Source organism: Dasypus novemcinctus, chromosome 6, assembly GCF_030445035.2.
Source record: "Dasypus novemcinctus isolate mDasNov1 chromosome 6, mDasNov1.1.hap2, whole genome shotgun sequence".
NCBI lineage: Eukaryota > Metazoa > Chordata > Mammalia > Cingulata > Dasypodidae > Dasypus > Dasypus novemcinctus.
This window is the reverse complement of record NC_080678.1, coordinates 40,453,390-40,470,815: the sequence shown is the minus strand read 5'-3', so window position 1 is coordinate 40,470,815 and position 17,426 is coordinate 40,453,390. Positions and strand designations below refer to the sequence as shown.

The 17,426-nt window shown below is 36.0% G+C and overlaps 1 protein-coding gene and 1 pseudogene across 1 annotated transcript in view; one reads left to right on the top strand and one right to left on the bottom strand.

Moving 5' to 3' along the window:
* Positions 1 to 17,426, bottom strand: part of HPSE2 (heparanase 2 (inactive)) — an 827,209-nt gene that overhangs the window by 613,294 nt on the left and 196,489 nt on the right. The window lies entirely within an intron of this gene.
* Positions 10,051 to 10,638, top strand: LOC139439152 (ras-related protein Rab-7L1 pseudogene; annotated as a pseudogene).

The window sequence follows — 17,426 nt, the reverse complement described above, 5'->3', positions numbered from 1 at the left end:
ATGCACTTTTATTTTGGAAAAATTTGATCATGCTATCCAGATAGTCCTTTAAATTGCATTTATATCATGGGCATCTTTCTTCATCACTACATACAATACTACTGCATTCCTTTTAATAGTTAAATGTATTTTGACTGAATGGATATATTAAATTTATCTACTTGATCCTCTATTAATGCACATTTAGTTATTTCTAGTATTTTGCTATTTTAAACTATATACAAAGAAAATATATATTAACATAGAAATATTTTTATTTCCAGAAAGTAGAACCCTAGATTTAGGATTACTGAAAATGCACCTCTTAATTTTTATACTAATTTATATTTCCACCAACAGTGTTTTAATACATGTTCACCAACCTTTTGCCTTCTATATTTTATATCTATTTTTTTCTAATCTGTTGTTAATCTTTTAAGTTTGTATCATAGTTTTCAAAAGAGAAGTATACTTTTATGTAGTCAAACCTGCCACTCACTGTCTTATTATTTCCAGGTTTTATGATTTGGGTAGTTACTCCACAAAACGTTAAAATATTCTTCCATATTTCCATAACATTTCTATAGTTGGGAAAGGAATTCTACTTAGATTTTTTTATTCATTTGGAAATTATTTTTATATGCAATATGAAGAAGAAAATAAAATCAAGATTTATTTTCTTAAAATCATATAGTTGGGAAGCAGATGTAACTCGAGCAGTTGAGCACCAGTTTCCCATACTTTCACTTCCACTTACTGAATCTATCTTTCCTCACTGATCTGAAATGCCACAGTCTTTTTTATAAAATAAATTTCCATATATATTTAGTTCTTCTTCTAAACTTACTCTTTATGCCATTGATCTTTTCATCTACTCCAGCATTTTAAAAACAGTAGCATTATAATGTTGTCCCCAAAACGTCTTGACTATTCTCACATATTTGTTCTGATAAACAATTTAAAATCAACTTGTCAAATTCCATCCCCCCAAAACTTCTTTGGTTTCAGATTAGAATAGTATTACTAATAACGGGATAATCAAATGCTATGTGTCACCCAATATGATGAAAGGAAATCAACACATAGCACTTGTACACAGCATTTGGGGGAAAAATGACATTTAGTTTTCCTCTCCAGAAATACGGTACATCTCTCTATTTATTCAGATCTAGTTTTACAGCCTTCAGGAAAGCTGTTCTGTTTTCTTTCTTTAGGTTTTATATCATTCTGGTTAAATTTATTTTGGTTTTAGGCCAAATTAATTTTTAAATGCCTATACCTAGTCAAAAGAAAAAAAAAAACTTAAAAATCATCCAACAATAAAAAAATTACTTGTAAAGGAGCAAAAGTCATAGTTTTCTTTTTCTAATATATTTTTAGTTATTTCTAAAAGATACTTAGATTATATAAAATGTTACATAAAAAAATATATGTGATTCCCATATGCCACACCTCCCCATACCTCTCACTCTTCCCCACATTAATAACTTCTTTCATTAGTGTGGTACATTCACTGCAATTGATGAACACATTTTGGAGCACTGCCACACAACATGGATTATAGCTTACATTGTAGTTTCCACTCTCTTCCACTCCCTCCTGTAGGTTATGGCATGATATATAATGTCCATAGTTCTTTTCTACAACACCAAATGAAAGACAACCATGAATTACAGAATTCTGAGAGAAAATTACTTTAACCACAAATTTTTATACCAAGCCAAATTGTCATTCATATGTGAAGAAAACAGAACTATATTCTCAGATTTTCATAGATTCATACAATAATTTCCTCATCTAAAAATGCTTGAAAATAACTTAGTTAGATATTTATAGACTGAAAGAAGAATGAGTCAAATTCAATAATATGGATCAAGAGTCTTAAAACATTGAGACAGGTGAGACTTCCAGGGTGAAGAGATAGGTAAATCCTCTCTCTAAACAAACTACTATAAAATTGGACAAAATTTCAAAAACAACCATTTCAGGATTCCATAAATTAAACAAAGGTAAATAATAAATTGAAAAGTATTTATTCATGAAAACTTTGGGTAAGAAGAGAGAATATCTGTGGCCTTGCTTAGGGTTGCTTTCACCCCCACATATCATCTCATTAGGAGAAAGCAATAGTTTTTCCAGGGCAGGGATAGCAGTGAAAACCAGAGTTTTGCTTACAGATTACTGGGACATGATTTGGAACAGAAGATAAGAATCTGGGATGTTCTCAGTAAAAGTAATTAACTTGGGAGTAAACAATTGGAAAAATCTCACAGCTCTGCTAGCTTAGGTTATAGTTCTAGGTGGTACAAGGGACAGACTAGCCAGAAACTAAACAGAGAGATGCTTGCAATAAAAGAGCCATAGAGGAGTTAGAAAAGTTTGCCACACATCATTGTCAAACAAGAATGCACAGAGGAGAGTGGAAAGAGCCAGAAAGAAAGTGAAGGTAGACTTGTGCAGTGGATGAACTTTCAATATCCTCTCCAAGTCACATACAGATTGAATAAACAGAAAGTGAAAACCTTATGGGCTTGAGGGACTTAAACACAACTTCTTCTCAAATAACTAATGACTACTAACCTAAAACACATACAGATACAGAGCAATCCCCAGGAAATCAAAATAAAGAATAAAAAAATAAGCAAAGATATCAATAGCTAAACACTGCAGGGCAGATAGATCCTTCAGTGTAAGTTTAGGAAAGTGACCAAAAGCAAAAAGAGAGCAAAAAATCAGAATGTAAAGTTGCAACAATGTATTATCCAAAATACACAGTTTTCAAAAAAAAACTTAAGTGACTCAAATAAATGCTCAGAAGGGAAAAGTAGACAAAAAAATTTAACTATGAGTGGGTCTAGATGTTATATTTAACAAAGCCTTCGAAGCAGCTGTTAAAAATATGTTAAAAGAATTTTAAAAAAGCTTGTGCAAGAATTCAAGGAAAATATGATATTTCAATGAACAGAGAAATTGCAAGAGAGAAACAGAAAGTATAAAAAAGAACTAAATGGAAATTCTAAACTTAAACATGTAATAACTGGAACAAAAAAATATATTATTAAATGAGCTCAACAGTGAAATGCAGATAGTAGAAGAAAGAATCACTGAACTAGAAGATAAATAGAAACTATCTACTATGAAGGAAAGATAGACAGAAAAAGCTGAAATGAACAAAGCTTCCAAGACCTGTGGGACAACATCAGTCATATCAACATACTTACCAAGGGAATCCCAAAAAGAGAGCAAAGAGAAGGGGACAGAAATAAAATATTTGAAGTAACAAAGGCTGAAAATGTCCCCTGAATGATGAAATATATTAAATATCCAAAAAGCTCAAGATACCCAAGTACAATAAACACAAGGAGATCTAAATTTCAACATATCACAGTCAAACTTAGAAAAAGAAATTTTTGAAAATGGCAAAAGAAAAATGATTCATCACATACAGAAGAATAATACCATTAAAGGCTTAACTTCTAATCAGAAAAAATTAAGGATAAAAGGCAGGAGAATAACATATTGACGGTTCTAAGAAAAAAACTTGATAACCAAAGATTCCATATCCAGCAAAACTTTACTACAATGGCAAAGATGAAATAAAGTCCTAACCAAATAAACAACTGCAAAAGAAAAAAAAATTTTTTATTAAAAGAATTTCATAAAATAAACCCTTTTCTCTTCAAAAGACACCATTAAGAAAATAAAAATACAAGTTACAGATGAGAAGAAAATATTTACAAATCACTTATCTAATAAAGGACCTATATCTAGAATATATAAAGAACTCTCAGAACTCAACAATAAGATGAACAATCTGATTTAAAAATGGCTCTTAATAGACTTTTCACAAAAAATATATACAATGGCTAAAATGCACAGGAAAAGATGCACATCATTAGTCATTAGGAAAATGTAAATTACTGCAAAAAATACTACTTCGTACCCTCTAGAATGTCATTAATCAAAAAGATTTAAAATACTAAGTGTTGGTGATGATGTGGAGAATCTGGATTCCTTGTACATTGTTGACAGGAATGTGAAATGGGGAATTCACTTTGGAAAAATTTAGCACTTTCTTAAAAAGTTAAAACACTTATCATTTGCCCCAGCAATTCTCCCTAAGATATCTACCCAAAAGAAATGAAAACATATGTCCATACAAAGATCTGAAAATAAATGTTTATAGCAACTTTATTTATAATTGCCCAAAACTACATACAACCCAAAAGTCCAAAAACAAATGAATGGATAAACAAATTGTACAATACCCCTATAATGGAGACTGCCCAGCAATAAAAATAATTAAATACTAATATACACAAGAAGATGGATGAATCTCAAAAAACATTATGCTAAGTGAAAGAAGTAAGACACATGCAACCACTTTATGCCATGCATATGGCATTCTGGAAAAGGCAAAACTCTAGAGTGGAGAAGCAACTGACTGCAAAGGAGTGTGAGAGAATTTTCTAGGGTGTGAAAATCCTTTATATATTGATGGTGGTGGTAGTTACCTATATTTCTTTGTCAAAATCATTTTTGCTGAATGTAAATTATACCAATAAACCTGATTATAATATCTTTTGATGCAATATGCCACTTGGAGAAATCTACTCTATAGGAATAAATTCATCAGTAAACAAGGACATATATACAAGCATCTTTCTAGCACTGCCTATAGTGGCAAATTTAAAATATAATGCAAATAATAATCATTGATAATTTATATCAAAAAATATTTTTACAATATTTTCAACAGCAACAAGTTTTAAAAAACAATGTAGCTACCAATTGGCTATTATTTTAAAACCTATATGACTAAATGCCCTCACTGCAAAATTTAATCTCTTCAAAGCCCAAACTTGGTATATAGCTAACATTTTGAGCTAGGCATTAAGGTGGTGTTTTGCCTGCATTATTTCATCTAATCCTCACCACAACACTTTGGAGTAATTGCTACTATTATCCCCACTTTACAGCAAGAAAACAGGACTGATTCTGGAGCTCATGTTCTCAACCATCAGGCTATTTTTCTTATAAACAGATTCCATGCCATAATTGCAAACTTTGAAAAAAATTCTTTGTAAAATGAGTACACTGATCAAGCAGATTCATAGGAGATAATCAGAAAGGACTGTTATTTTTTCTCCCACTACTCTTCAGTGTATATCTAGTGGAGAAGTGTTTCCTGTGCCCTTGGATTAAAACTTTGTAAGTAACAAGGCCTTTATTTTCACTCTCAGATAATGAAATTCTCTGTGATCACTTTAAGTCTAAAACACAGTCTCAAAGTTCACAAAGTACGTAATTCCAGATTATAATCACCTTTACACTTGATTCGAGATTACATCTACTCCCTGCTCAAAGGTTTGCAGAGGGACAAGGGAGAAGTAAAAGAAGCAAGAAACTCTTGCTTAATTAGTACTGCTATAAACTGGTTTAATGCTGAGTCTGGCAGAAGCTTAAATTTACTCTTTCTCTTGTGGGTGCTTCACAGATTCTTCAAAGGGCTACATAGATCTCTAAATACTGGCAGTCTATCACCTTCAATTCCCTTAACATAGGCAGTCATTTACCCCTTCCTCAGGCTCTAGGGCTGCAGCAGTCTGCTCTGCTGGGCCCTGTTCTGTCTCATCTTCATATCTGACCCAGTGGAAATACTCAGATTCTTCTCCAGAAAATAATCTGGGGATGCAGGTCAATTCTAAGGCAGTAGCAATTATTTGTCCCACCACCAAAGTAGCTTGGCAATCTACTTTTTTCTCTAGTCCTCCTGGAGAGAAATCAGTCCATTGCATCTTCCCCTACCCAATGGTAGGAAACCCATATCTAGAACCCCAGCTAGCCCTTCTCTACTGATCTGAGATGAAAAGGGAAGCACTTTCATGTCACCCTTGGCAGAGAGTTGTGGAGCAAAAGATTCACATTTTCACTTTATACAGAAAAAGCTTCCTGTATTAGTCAGCTAAAGGGGTGCTGATGTACAATACTAGAAATTGGTTGATTTGTATAAAGGGTATTTATTTGGGGTAGGAGCTTACAGACACCAGGCCATAAAGCATAAGTTACTTCCTTCACAAAACTCGATTTTCACGTGTTGGAGCAAGATGGCTGCCGACGTCTACAAGAGTTCAGGCTTCCTGGGTTCCTCTCTTTCCAGGGCTTGCTTCTTTCCAGGCTTAGGGCTTCTCTCTTCCCAGGCTCCAGCTTAAGCCTTCAGCATCAAACTCCAACATCAAAACTCCAACATCAAAAACCCTTAATTGTGTCCTTTGACATGCCTTTTATCTGTGAGTCCCCACCCTTTGGTGCCCTACTGGCACAAGAGGTTTATATAATTACTTATCAAGTAAACCTATGAATCTGATATAATCTAATATGCCTAGAGGAAAAGATCAGTTTACAAGCATAATCCAATATTTCTTTTTGGAATTCATCAATAATATCAAACTGTTATACTTCCTTTTGAAAAAAATCCTCAACTCTCTAACAATCCACACTTTCACAGCCTCCATATAGGTCAGAGGTTTTCTAGGTTATATGGCCAGTTTCCAGGTATATCTATCTTTCTGTATCTTAGCTGCATTAATTTAGTATGTCACATCTACTGTATATTGGTGCCTTAGGAGAAACTTAAATTTTACATACTACTAGATTTCCTTATTTTGCAGTGTAAATAGAGTAATCTCCATAATTCCAAGAGTCCCCCAGCTAAGGCCTCTACTCAACCATTATAATATGAAGCAGTTAAAAGGAAGAGTTTGGGAACCAGAGTTTCAAGGCACTGGGCTATTTTGCTCTTCTTTAAATATTCCCACTCATCTCAAAGAGGCTAGTTGACTAGCGATAAATTGATATGTAACCTAGTCAGAATTATAAGGATGGCATTTGGAGGAAATGCTGTCCCATAACTTTGTTGGTAGCAATCTCTCTTCTCCTACCACTTCTGATGAGAACTCTTTTTGAACTATTTTCCTGGCCTTACCCCTGATTTCCCAGAAAATCCACTATGCTTAATTCCTGATGTCCCATTTTGAAACTACATAATCTCTATCACTGGCCATCTTGCCAAGATTTAATAGTAATGCTTTTCCTTCAAATCCTTCAAATAACTGATTTGAAAATGCTTAGTATTAGTTTGTAAAGATTTGGAATTTCATGAAAATTATTCTCCTGAATATCCCAAGTCCTTTATTTATTTTTTAAATGGTAACTTTGTCCATTTCTTACTTAATGACATTCACATTTCTGTAAGGAATTAAGCAAATACATGCAGCAACATGTTAAGTGAAAAATGGGAAGGGTTGCTTCCAAGCAGGTGCAGTCAATTACCATAATGAAGACTCTTCATTTAAAAACAAATAATACTTTCATTTTCTTCATAAACTTTAAGACCTTAAAAACTTCCAGATAGTGGAAAGTCCCAGAGCTCTTTGGAAAAGGTTTTCTCATTCACTGTACCTGCTAAGGCAGCTAGTCTTCTACAGCAATGAGGAGTTGTGAGTTTCCATTTGTAAAAATTCAAATAAAATCTATCATTTTTGGAGTGAGAAGGTCCTGGTCTTCTCAAATGTCTTTGCAGGTTGAATATTTGGATGGGATTCAAGACATCAGTCAATGTTAGAATATGGAGAACAATTTACCTTTCTACCAAACAGGATATAAAATGAGTTCTTTCTCAACTTGATTATTTCAGTTTTGTCTAATAACTCAGTTGCTGATGAACACCTCTGGGATCACTCAAGGGGCACATTTTTAAAACTCAAATTAATAGCACTTTCAAGAATTCTGCTTTGAATATTCTTAAAGAACACTAGTGAAGTCTGACTTGAGAAATGGATTCAAATGGACTCCCCATCACAATCTGTAAAGTATCATTTATAGTAAGATAGGAAAACAAAACGTGAAGGGAGCTTTTTATTTCATAGGGAGGTTGACAAGCCATTTCCAAGACAGAGGACTCTATATTTTATTTAAGGAGAAGAACATTAATAAATTTTGAGTTATTCCTCTTAAAATCACTAAAATTTTGAAGAATTTTGAAAAGGCTAATCAAGTCATTTATTGCTCTTCTGGTGATAGTTACAAGGTATGCACTTTTGGTGCCTTCTAAGTGGGCACACTGTTACTCAGTTTTTAGATCTAAAGATCTCTTTGGCTTAGACTTGAGTTTATTCCAAAGCCAGATAATATATAAGTAAAGTGGATATGGGCTAAGAACCTGTCAGGAAGGAGGACTGTCACAGTCTGAAACCATTAAAAAAAATATATATATATATAGCAGGAATTATGAATAAGTAGTATTTTTCTTTAAAATGCTCTGTATTGCTGTCTTATTTCCCAGGTTAATGATGTCTCTACCCTGAGATTGAAATCTCACTGAGGGTAGGTCTCTATCTTCCTCATCTTCTGTATATGTTGTTCTGCCTAGAATAGTGCTGGGCACACGTAATAGCATTCAGTGCTCTAAGGTGTTTAACATAAGAAAATCAGTGCAATAAACCACATTAACAGAATGAAGAAAAATGTGATTACCTCAATAGATACAGAAAAAGCATTCCACAAAATTCAATATTCTTTAATGATGAAAATTCAGTAAACTAGGAACACAAGGAAATTTCTACAACACGCTAAAGGACATTTACCAAAAATCCACAACTAACATCATACTCAATGGTGAAAGTCAGAAAACAAAAACCCACAACTAACATCATACCCAACGGTGAAAGTCAAAAAACTTTTCTAAAAACAGGAAAAAGGCAAGAATAACTACTTTACCACTGCTATGCAACATTATACTGGAAGACCTAGCCAGAGAAATTAGGCAAGGAAAAGAAATAAAAGGCATCCACACTGGAAAGGGAAGAAAACTATCTCTATTTGCAGGTAGCATGATTCTGTATATAGAAAATCCCCCCAAAAATCTACACACACTAAAAAAAACTTACTAGAGCTAATAAATGAATTCAGCAAAGTTGTGGGATACATGTACTAATATCAGTTCTCTTTCTATACATCAGCAATGAACAATTAATAATTTAACAAATTAAGAAAAATCCATTTATAATAGCATACAAATGAGTAAAATCACTAGGAATAAATTTAACCAAGGAAGTGAAAGACTTATACACTGAAAACTATAGAACATTGCTGAAAGAAATTAAAGAGGAGCTAATTAAGTGGGAAAATCCCATATTTATAATTAGAAGATTTAATATTTTTAAGATGGCAATATACCCAAACCAATCCTTACCAAAAATCCAATGACCTTTTTTGCAGAAATGGAAAAGTGTCTCTTCAAATTTATATGGAATTTCAAGGGGAACTGTCAAGTTAGAGGACTCATACTTTCATATTATAAAATTTATTAAAAAGCTACAGTAATCAGAACATAAAATAAGGACACACATATTGACCAATGGAATTATATTAGAGAGTTCAAAAATAAACTCAAACATTAATGGCCAGTTGATTTTCAAAAATGCTACCAAGACAATTCAATGGGGAAGCAATAGCCTCTTCAACAAATCACCAGATAACCACATGCAAAAGAATGAAGTTGGATCCCTATCTCATTCCAATACAAAAATTAACTCAAAATGGATCAAAGACCTAAATAAAAGAACTATTAGAAAAAACACAGGAGTAAATCTTCATTACATCACATATGGCAACAGATTCTTCTATTTGACACCAAAAACACAAGCCACAACAACAAAAAAAGGTATATTAGACTTTAATCAATATTAAAATATTTGTATATCAAAGACCACAATCAAGAAAGTGAAAAACAGCCTAAAGAATGGGATAAAATATCTGCAAATCAAATATCTGAAACAGGTTTAATGTCCAAAATATAAAAAGAGCTCTTTCAGCTCAGCAACAAAAACAAGCAACTGGCAGGAAGGACCACTGGCCGAAGCAGGTCAGGGTCCAGGACTTGAGCAATCCCAACAAGCAGTGGGTGAGAATGCCCAACCTCAGTCTGAAGAGGGTCCAAGGCCAAAGGGGTTAGAACAAGTAACTCCCCCACTTCTCACCTCCCTCAAATGCACACCCTGCTTGCCTGCTATGGGCGGCCATGACCACCTGTTCAAGGTGTTGGTGGTGGGGAAGACAGCGCTGGTCCAGCAATATTCCCAAGACAGCTTCAGCAAATACTGCCAGTCCACAGTGAGAGTGGATTTTGCTCTGAAGGTTCTCCAGTGGTCTGACTCAGAGATGGTGTGGTCCAGTTGTGGGATATTGCAGGATAGAAGAGTTTCACTTCTATGACCGACTATACTATCAGGACGCCTCTGCCTATGTTATTATGTTTGATGTTACCAATGCCACTATGTTCAGCAACAGTCAGCGATGGAAACAGGACCTGGACAGCAAGCTCACATTGCCCAGTGGAGAGCGCATACACTGCCTGCTCTTGGTGAACAAGCATGATCTGTCCCCTTGGGCAGGGAGCCGGGACCAGATAGACCAATTCAGTAAATAGAATGGTTTCACAGGTTGGACAGAAACATCAGTCAAGGAGAATAAAAATACTAATGAGGCCATGAGAGTTCTCACTGAAAAAAAGAAGAGCAATTCCAGAGACGATATCATGTCTTTGTCCACCCAAGGGAACTATATCAATCCTCCTCCAACTGGGCCTGCTGCTGGTAGTGTTTGACTTCTTGTTTTTCCTTCCAGTTCTAGGAATTTCTTCCATCTCTTCTTTTTGGTTCCCCATCCAGCAGTTTTATTAAGTACATTTGAACTGTCTCCTGCTGACTATCCAGTAAAGAGACCCATCATCACTTAGAAGAGACTCCTGGGGCCCACATGCATTTCTGCATCTCCTGGATGTTTGCTCTGACCTGCCATTGGCTGATGTGGCCAAGTCAGTATCTTCAATATAATATGGATCATCTCATCCCTCAATTCATTATCTGCAATTTTGTGGAAAGACTTAGAATCAGCATCTGTGTTTTAAAAATCATAATTTTCAGTTGCTTTCAAGTTTATTTTTCCATTTGATGGATAGTCATATTATGGTAAGTTTGAGAGAAAAACAAGATCAAATGTCATTTCCCAAATTCCTTATAGCTCATTGCTTTCAGATTCTTTCTTTCTTGGACTTTGATGTAAATATATGATTCTGGGGTGCAGAAGAGGGAAGACGAACATCTGTGACTTTTGGACTACTAGAGGTGACCTAAAAGTCACTATTTCTGAACCTTCTAAAATCATAACTATTCTTCTCTTGTTTGGCTTTGAGAATAGTCAAGCTTTTAATTTACATATCTTGTGTTATGAGAGCATTTATTTCCACAAAGAAATTAATCCTCATTTAGGTTTTTCTAGTGTCTAGTGTGGAGGAAATGTTTGCAGGTTTCTGGGTTAATATGCTTGATTCATATCAATCATGCTGCAAGTGACGTCACTCAGTTGTTGTGCCCTGAATTAGATCTGTTCCTGGCAGCTCTCAGAATCTGAACTGAAGAAGAAGTTAACAGAAGTAAATTCTGTGGGAACACTTTGGGTGGCTATCACTTAACAGCCATAAGAAACAAATATTATGTATAGGAGTTGGCCTGGGGATGGAGAATAGGTAGACAGAAATCATTAGGTAATTTAAATGCTAAATTGGGTGGGATTATTAGTATCAAATTTTAGACATTTTTATTTGTTAAATCCTCTCTAGGTTGTTGATTTATAACCTACTCAAAGTTATGAATATTCTTAGTGGACTCAGAGACCTTAGGTTATCTGATAGACCTTAGATAAGTGTCTTCAGTCAGCGGTTCCAAAACCTGGCTGATTAAAAATCACCTCAGATGTTTGTAAAAAAAAATTAAAACTTAAAATATTTTAAGATTCATAGGTCCTAACCTATGAATCAAAATTTTGAGAAGCAAAGCCCAGGAATTTCTTTGTTTTGTTTTGTGTTTTCCAAAACTCCCCAGGAAATTCTGATCAGCCTGGTTTGGGAAACCATTGCTAGGGAACTTGGTAAAGATACAGAGGCCCAGGCCTTTCCTACTTATACAAGCCTCCACCCCTATATTCTCTGTTAACTCTCAAGGTTATTCTGATATACACCAGACTTTAAAAACCACAGTCCTGAGAGAACAGAGCAAAAATGTCAGAAAGGAAATGGAGGCCAAAACCTTCATATTTTTAAATTTTAATGCTACTTATAAATTTTGCACAATTTTTTGAGACCTTAAAGTTCTCTTCTGTATTACCATTTTTCAGGTAGGGATGTTTTGTTTTGTTTTGCTTTTATAAATTGTTTGAACCAATAGAACTTTCACTTGACATTTTCTTTTGCTCTCTCTTTCAGGGTAATCAAAGCTCTTGACCTTCACCATCAACATCAGAGAAATAACAGCAAGATTCTAAAGATAATAGTGGAGTAACTAATTCCCTTTACATGGAAAGCCAATTGACTTTTTTTTTTTTTTAAAGATTTATTTATTTATTTAATTTCCCCCCCTCCCCTGGTTGTCTGTTCTTGGTGTCTATTTGTTGCGTCTTGTTTCTTTGTCTGCTTTTTGTTTCTTTGTCCGCTTCTGTTGTCGTCAGCGGCACAGGAAGTGTGGGCGGCGCCATTCCTGGGCAGGCTGCACTTTCTTTTCATGCTGGGCGGCTTTCCCCACGGGCGCACTCCTTGCGCGTGGGGCTCCCCCACGCGGGGGACACCCTTGTGTGGCGCGGCACTCCTTGCGCGCATCAGCACTGCGCATGGCCAGCTCCACACGGGTCCGCGGTTCAAACCCCGGGCCTCCCATATGGTAGACGGACGCCCTAACCGCTGGGCCAAAGTCCGTTTCCCCCAATTGACTTTTATTTACTGGTTTGAACCTCTGCAAAATCACAAATAAAAGATAAGTAAGTCTTGTATTCATGGTAGTTATTAGCCTTTAATGTGTATTTGTTGAAGTGTTATTTTATACTGATAGTTCAAGAGTATTGTGGAAACAGATTTTATTTTAATGCCTCCTTTAAAAATGAAGGTAAATATTACTGTTTATCTATTAATTTACTAGTACCAATTGCCAAGACCCAATTGCCTTGTCCCAATTCAATATTTGATGTAACAGGCCAAATACTGCTTAGAAATGTGCTCATTTTAATAAATTGAATATGCTTTATTAAAAAAAAAAAAACACCCAAATTTATAACAAAGGACTTGAATAGATATTTTTCCAAAGAAGATATACAAATGGCCAACAAGCACATGAAAAGATGTTCAAAATCACTGGTTTAATTAGCATACATAATAGGAAATGAAATAAAATCACAATGACATATGACTGCCTACCCTTCCAGAATGGCTATAACAACATCAAAAAATGGAAAATATAAGTGTTGGCAAAGACATAGAGAAACTGAGCCCTCATACATTGCTGGTGGGAATGTAAAATGGTACAGTCACTGTGGAAGACTGGCAGTTCCTCAAAAAGTTAAATAATCACCATATGACCCAACAATTTTACTCCTAGGTATATATCCAAGAAAAATGAAAATCCATGTCCACATAGAAACTTGTACACCAAAATGTTGAAAAAACCCATATATCCATCAACAGATGAATGGATAAACAAATTGTAATATAATACACTGGAATATTATTCAGCCATGAATAAAAAGAAATACTCATACATGCTGTGGCATGGATGAACTTCAAAATCATTATACTAAAGGAAATAAGCCAGACACAAAAGATCACATAGTACATGATTACTTTTATATGAAATACCCAAAATAGGCAAATCCATAGAGATAGAAAGTAGATTAGTGGTTGCCATCGAATGACGGTAAGGGAGAAATGAGTAGTGATTACTTAATGAGTATGGGATGTTCTTCTGGGGTGATGAAAAGTTTTGAAACTAGAAAAAGCTTGTGGTTGCATTACATTGTGAATATACTAAATGTCACTGAATTGTACACTTTAAAAATGACTAATTGATGTTATATAATTTCACCTCAATTAACCAAAAAAAGCTGAGAGGATTCAGTTTCAACTGACACATTTCATGCTAAAGGAAGGTCTTCTGGCTGAAGGGAAATGAGACCATATGGAAATTCAGATGTCTTAATTAGCCAAAGGACTGCTGATGCAAAATACCAGAAACTTAGATTTTATACAGGGGGTTTATTTGGGGTAAAAGCTTACAGTTCTGAGGTCATAAAATGTCCAAATCAAGGCACCATCAGAGATGCTTTCTTACCAAAGTTAATTACTATTGATTCTAGTGTCCTGCCATATGGTAATCAGGCAAGACAGCAGGTCTGCCCTTTTCTCTCTACTTTCTTCTTGAACTCAGCTGTTGCCAATCAGTCATTTCTCCTTGGACCTCAGCTTCTTGGGCCTCTTGGGGCTTCTCTCCTTGAGCTTAGCTGTGGGAAAACCAGGAGTCCTTCCTCTTACATGACCAGATCAAAATAGTAGCTTCCTTCTCTGTGTGTGTGCCTCTGTGTGTGTGTCTCTCTCTATTTTTATCAGACCCAGCAAGAGGGAAGAGGCCCAACCTGGCTTATGGCTCACTGATATAGTTCAATTAAAAGGCCTTACACCCATAGGAATGGATTAAAAACCATAATCTTTTTCTTTTCGGGGATTCATGAAAGAACTTCAGACTGTCCCACAGGAGAAATAAAGGGGACTAGAAACGATAAATATGTGGATATTTTAACAAATGATATTTTCCATCTTCTATTATTTTTAAAAACAACTGTTTAATATAAAAATTATAACATTGTTTTATGGAAATTACAATATATGTAGAGATTGGGCAAGATGGCATCTGAGGAAGTACACCGTTGTCATCTCTACTGCAAAGTGTGGTGACGGAATTCTGCCGGAGCACGCTGTTCCAGGAAGCTACAGGGCAGGAGGTGCCTGGACGTTGATATGGAGAGTGCTTGTTCAAGGTAGAACTGCAGGTTTCTAACACTGAACTCAGAAGCCATGGGAAAGTAAATCCCTTCCCCCTAGAGCTGAGAGTGTAGTGCTTCTGGAGAGCAGCCAATCATGCAGCAATGTTTCCAAGCCCCATGTTCTTCAAATGCGTGAACCCCAAGTCCGTATTCCCTGAACCCCCACAACCCACATTTCACAGACCTACATATCCCAAGTCCACATTCTCCTGGAGCTCTCTTTCCTGAGCCCAGCACTCCCGGAAACCCAGCACGGCCCTACCCCTCCAGACACAAACTAACTTTGGGAGTGGAAGAGTTTAGGTGGGAGGTGCAGAGGGGCCCAAGGACTGCACGTTCAATTTTCTGGTCCCCCACTTTTATTGAGTTTGGAGACTCCCCAGAGTTGGGAGGCTCTCCCCAGCTAAGCCTAGGAAGAGAGAAGAGGCGAATCTGCTGAGAGAACTTGATTTACCTAAACGCCCTAGGATAGGAAACTTGGTCTGGGAGAAGGTGGAGTCAGAAAATTAACAAGCCCTCCTGTAGCACACCTAAGGGAGAGGGACATTAGGACGGGCTTTGCAGGCTTCCAATGGCATATTTAGGGTTCCTGTCAAGGGATGGGTGCTCCCTTTCAAGAAATTAAGAGACATTATTTTCTGAGGTGAGTTGGTTCACCAGGGACCCATCTGAATTTCCTACAGGAACCCTCATGCAGCCTCCCTGCTACCCTAGGAGAGAGGGAAGTTAGGAAGGGAGAAAGGGGGAAGGTCAGACTCCTAAGCAGTTTATTCAATTGCAAAGAGTATTCCTTGCCTGAAGCCTTATCTGGTCTTTTTTGCTGGTTTGTTTTCTTGTTTTTCTTTCCCCTTTATCCCCCCCATTGGCGCTTTTTTTTTTTTTTTCGTTTTTTCTTTTTTTATATTAGGAGCTGCAGGCAACATTTCTTATTTGCTGTGCTTCCTCATCCTCAATTTCCTCTTTTCTCTGTGTACTGATTTTGGCTACCAACTCTATCCCCTTTTCTTTACACCTTTCTATCCTCCATCATTTATTATTTCTCTTACGTTCCACCTCTCTTTGTTTAGCCCCCAATATTTCTGACTTTTTATCTCTAATATCTCTAATCTGTTTTCAATCTTTTTTTCACTCTTTATATTAATGTCCTTTCTTTTCTCTTTCCCTCTCTCCTGCCCACACTGGCCTTTTAATTCATACTGTATTTCTCCCCATATTCAGTTTACTATCTCATTATAGGTACTCCACTTTTTTTTTGGTTACAACTATACACAGATTATGTAGAGTTCAATATCCATTCTCCTAGATCTCACATGGTTCTTCTGCTAACATTCACTATCAATATTACTATTATATTTTATTTTTCTACCCCTTCTGCTTTCTCTGGCCCTAATATTTTCCTTCAAGGGAACTTAGCCACCAACAAGGAAATAGAATAAGAGGAACAAAGTGACAAAGAGAAGACTTAACATGCGCACAAAAACAGCAACTAATTAAACCCTGAGACGAAGAAACTAATCAACTGAATAAACCCAACAATTAAAATGATGACCAAACAGCAACATAAAACTACAGACTATACCAATAATCAGGAAAACATGACCCAATCCAATAACCAAACTAAAAATCAGAAAGACAAGTGGAACACCAAACAAGTTAAAGCTCTCAAAACATGTATCATGGACCAATTCAATGAAGTGAAGAAAGAGACTAAGCATATTAAAAAAACACGTGGACAGCATACAGAAGAAATTGTAATCATATACAAAACCATAACAGATATGATGGGGATCCGCAGCACAATCCAAGAAATCAGAAATACACTCTCAGCAAATAACTGCAGGTTTGAAGGGGCAGAGGAAAGAATTAGTGATGTGGAAGACAGTACATCTGAGATCAAATAGATAGCAGAAATGATTGATAAAAAGATAGAAAAACATCCAGTGGGGACTTAGGGACCTGAATGACAACACAAAACACATAAATATATGCATCATAGGCATCCCAGAAGGAAAAGAGAAGGAAAAGGGGACAGAAGGGGTGTTGGACGAAATAATGGCTGAAAACTTCCCAAACCTATTGAGGGAGATGCAGGTACATGTCCAGAAACACAACACACCCCAAACAGCATAAATCCCAACAGGCCTAACCCAAGACATATATTTGTCAAATTATCCAATGCGCAAGACAAAGAGAAAATACTAAAAGCAGCAAGAGAAAAGAGAACCATCACATACAAGGGAGGCTCCATAAAATTAAGTGCTGATTTCTCATCTGAAACCATGGAGGCAAGAGGGCAGTGGTATGACATAGTCAAGGCACTGAAAGAAAAGAATTTTCAACCAACAATACTCTATCCAGGAAAGCCAGCATTCAAAAATAATGGAGACTTCAAAATATCCACAGATAAACAGAAACTCAGAGACTATGCCAACAAGAAACCTGCCCTTCAGGAAATACTAAAGGGAGTTCCACAGCAATAAAGAAAAAAACAGGAGAGACAGAGCTGGAGGAGAGTGGAAGATCAA